General features: G+C 55.8%; 2 protein-coding genes across 11 annotated transcripts in view; one reads left to right on the forward strand and one right to left on the reverse strand.

Annotated features, from left to right (window-relative positions):
• The window catches only part of PHC3 (polyhomeotic homolog 3 (Drosophila)), a 39,619-nt gene extending 39,355 nt beyond the window's left edge, over positions 1 to 264 (reverse strand). For all 9 annotated transcript variants that reach the window (XR_774679.1, XR_774678.1, XM_010572875.1 and 6 more), the window contains exon 1: positions 206 to 264. The gene's annotated coding sequence lies outside the window, so the exon portion shown is untranslated. The remainder of the gene's footprint in view (positions 1 to 205) is intronic.
• A 22-nt stretch (positions 265 to 286) lies between these two features.
• The window catches only part of PRKCI (protein kinase C, iota), a 35,001-nt gene continuing 31,585 nt past the window's right edge, over positions 287 to 3,702 (forward strand). The window contains exon 1 of one of the 2 annotated variants that reach the window (XM_010572881.1): positions 287 to 356. The gene's annotated coding sequence lies outside the window, so the exon portion shown is untranslated. Of the gene's footprint in view, positions 357 to 2,480; positions 2,861 to 3,702 lie in introns of those variants that run through there. The other variant, XM_010572882.1, reaches the window with a different exon arrangement.

Below are 3,702 nucleotides of genomic sequence, written 5' to 3' on the forward strand. Positions count from 1 at the left end.
CACAGGCGCCAGCCGCCGCCGGGGAGGGAGGAAAGGTGGGCGGGAGGGGAGGCACTCGCTCCCCGAGCGGGGCCAGCCCGCTGTCAGGGCGCGGGTCCCCGCCTACGCGCCCCGCCCCGCCGCGGCCGGGGGGGGGCGGCCCGCTGCCGCTCCCCCCCTTCTCCTCCTCCTCCTCCTCCTCCGCGCGTCCCGCCGGGAGACTCGCCTCGGACAAGCCGCTCTACTCCGCTTCCGCCATCTTCTCGCCTCCCTCAGGGGGAGGCGCTGCGCAGGCGCGGTGGGCGCCCGCCGGCGCCGGGCACGTGACGGCCCCCGCCGCCATGTTGTGGTTGGAGCGCGGCGGCGTCGTCCGTGAGGTACCGCGGCGAGGGCCGGGCTGTCGGCTAAGCCGGTCCCGGGGGTTCCCCGCGGAGCCTCCCGGGCGGCTGTCGGATCGCGGTGGAGGTGGCGAGCGGCATCAAGTTAACGCAGGAAGGTTGCGGTGGGGAGCTAGCCGCCCGGTGGGGATGAGGGGCCTGGTCTCCCTCAGGGCCCGCAGCGGTGTGCAGTGCTGCGTGTTTAGCTGAGCAAGGCAGCAGGGACGGCTACTTTAATTTTCCTGCGGGAGCGGTGGAGTCGAGCGATATGTTGCTAGGGCGTGTGGCAAGGAGGCTTAACTCATGCTTTGGCTACGGTAGGAAAATGAAGGATGTGATGCGTGCTGTTTTGAGAGTGCTGTTGGGAGGTTAAGGTCAGGGAAATATCTGCTTGTAGCGCTTTTCCACATTGGCTGCTGAAGGACCTCGGTAGCTCCAACCAGGACACTGGTGGTGAATTTTTAACTTCTCTGAGGACTATGAAACAGAAGAGGCTTTTAGCCCCCTTAACTGAGCTTTCAGTTCCTTCCTACAAAATGTTGGCTCTGAGCCTTTCCCTGCTATGGGGAAGACCACCTCTCCCTCTAAATTAACCGTAATCGATCAGAGCTGAATTATGCCAGTAATTCCTGTCTGAAATTAGCAGCTGCTGCATATTACCTGGCAGAGATGAGCAAAGCTCAACTTCCACAAAGACTAGTAGCCACTATAGCACGTAGGCCTAATTCAGATCTTACATGGGACACCTTGACAAACAGCATCTTGCCCTCTCCTCTTCATGAAATGTCTTCCTGTGAGGAAGAAACATCTGTATCTTAGAATTCTGTAACATTATTACATAACCTTCAGGTATACTAGTATTTTCAAAGTTGCTTGTGTTCCCAATGATTAAGAAAGAAAGTGGCTCAGCGCAGTGAAAGTTGGGAAGAGAACTGCTACGTTGGACAGGAGTGCTGGTTCATGACACATTAAATATTTGATAGAGAACCAGTAGTGTGAATGAAAATGACATTGGTTAAAAACTTGAGAAAGAGCAATAGGAACAAATAGTAAAATGTAACTCAGCGATACTTCTTTCTGCAGTTAGGTTGCTGTTTCCTTACGTAACAGTTTGACCAAGTGATAACTGGACGTGGATGGGGAAAATAAATTGCCAGTTGTCTAGCAGCTAGTTAGGATAGATAAATACTTTGCAAAGAAGAGAGTCTCAGCAAGCATCTTAACAAAACTCAAACACCATCCAAGGCGTTGTAGATGAGCTTAAACCGCTGAAGGGTGAAGCAGTAACACTGACCGCAGGTGGACTGCCTGTGACAAGTAGTGACAATTTACCAGGTCTGAGGATGCCTGGTTTCTATGAAAGCTGACATGATGATTTGATAAGAGAAAATAGGAATTTTCATAGGTCAAAAAAGGAGGAGGTGTAGAGAAAATGAAGACTTGTGCTGAGATACACTTGGAGATCCAGTAGGAAATAGAAAACATGTTGGAAGTCCTGGTGCAAGATATGAGTGAGTTAAGATAGAGTAGCATGCTTCCTGATGTACAAAAAGGATGTAATACTGTGTGGAAGCTGGGTGGAGCAAATAACTTTCTTCTGAGGGAAGAACAACCAACCACTGCAGGAAGGTCAGGTAGCATGAAAAAAATTCTGTACTTTGTAACCACGCCTAAGGTAAACAGCAAATAGGGCGCCTTAATTTGTTTTAGCACCAATACGGAAGGAGCAGGGTGTGTGGATTTGGAAGTGCTGATCTCATGTAGCAGCCTGTAACTGAACATGAAAAGCTGGACTCCACACTGCTCTAATGCAGACATCGAGATGTGATGCTGACTGGAGCGTGGAGGGGGGCAGTGGGAAAAAGGAATTGCTTTTACTGTAATAGAAGAAAACAAAGGTTCCCTGTTTCTTAGGATTGCCAGAAACATCCGTCTTTTCGGGAGGTGTTGGGCAATACAAGTATGTGTTAACAAAGAAGCTGTTGATGTATTGTTAAATAGGCAAAGCAGGAGGGAAATACTAGTTGCAGTGATAAGGTGGCTTATGATTAACAGTTTTAATAAAATACCTTTTATTAACCATCCCTGTTCACCCCCCTTTAGTTAAGAAGCATCCTTCCTGTTTCTTTCTTAAAAAATATCTTAGCCATTTGATATATGGCAATTGAAGCTTCACCTGAGCTGTATATACTGTCTCGCAGGCAGTGCGCACTGCATAGACTCTTTAGAATTCTTACAGAAAGTATTTTAGTCAACAGGAGTTCTAAGAAACGCGTTGCCATTGCTTCTGAGCAGCTCCAGTTGCCCGTCGGCTCCGCGCCGGCTGCTGAAGGCCAGCATGCTACTTTTGCAGCAGTTTTGTGTTAAGATCCTGAATTTTCGGACAAAACTAATGGAGGAGTTGTGGTATGAAACGGATGGCGGAGGAGCAGAGCCGTGCCCAAGACGGGTTTTTCCTGACGTGCAGGCGGTGCCGATGGGTTCGGTTCTACATAACAGCCCAGGTAGAGACCCTGGTCCACAAGCTGCTCTCCACGGAGTAACCCCGCAGGCGTTTCTGGCTCTTTCAGCCTTCAAAGGAGGACGGTCCTGTTTGTACCCAAGCAAAATGACGACTTTTCCTCCTTCGCCCCCTTCCCTGAGCCCAGCTCCGGCTGTGGTGAGGCCCTGCAGCAGGAGCCGCTGACCGCAAGAGCCCAGGCACCTGGGAGTCCCCAGAGGCAGTTCGGCGGACCCGGCCCAGCCGCGGCAGCTGCCCGGTACGCGAGGCGCCGGCGGGCCGCCCGCTGCCGGCCGGCTCTCACTCCCGGCGCTCTCTCCCCGCCGGGCCGGCGCCAGGGCCGCGCTGCCGCCCAAGCGATCCCAGCGTGCCTCGCGGCGGGCCGTACCAAGCGGCGGGGAGAGCGCGGGGAAGGGAAGAGGGGCCATCGGGGCGGCTTCTGGCCCGCCTGACCTGGAGCGAGCCGCTGCGGCGGCTTCGCGACGGGGATCGCGGCTGCCTCCCCCCCTTCCGCTTACGGCGTGGAGCGTTCCGCTCCGCAGGAGTCCCGCGGGGAGAGCCCACGTAGCGCGCGGGGCGGGGGGGAGAGGAGAACACCCGAGGCGTGGCGCCCGCCTTCCCCGAGCGGCGGAGCTGCCGACCGGCCGCTCCCGGAGCGGCTCCGCCTTTCTGCCGGGGAGGGGGGAGGGGGGGGGAATCCGTGCTCCCGTCCTGCGCCGTCCTGCACGGCTCCGCGCTCTCCCCCTTCCCGGTGCTGTCCCCTCCCCGTCCCGCGTGGTCCCGACCCGCCCCGGGCTGGCGCCGTGAGGAGGGGGCGGGGCCGCGGCGCGCTCGAGGGACGGCGGC

Source organism: Haliaeetus leucocephalus, unplaced genomic scaffold (genome assembly GCF_000737465.1).
Source record: "Haliaeetus leucocephalus isolate CR32 unplaced genomic scaffold, Haliaeetus_leucocephalus-4.0 Scaffold362, whole genome shotgun sequence".
Taxonomy (NCBI): domain Eukaryota; kingdom Metazoa; phylum Chordata; class Aves; order Accipitriformes; family Accipitridae; genus Haliaeetus; species Haliaeetus leucocephalus.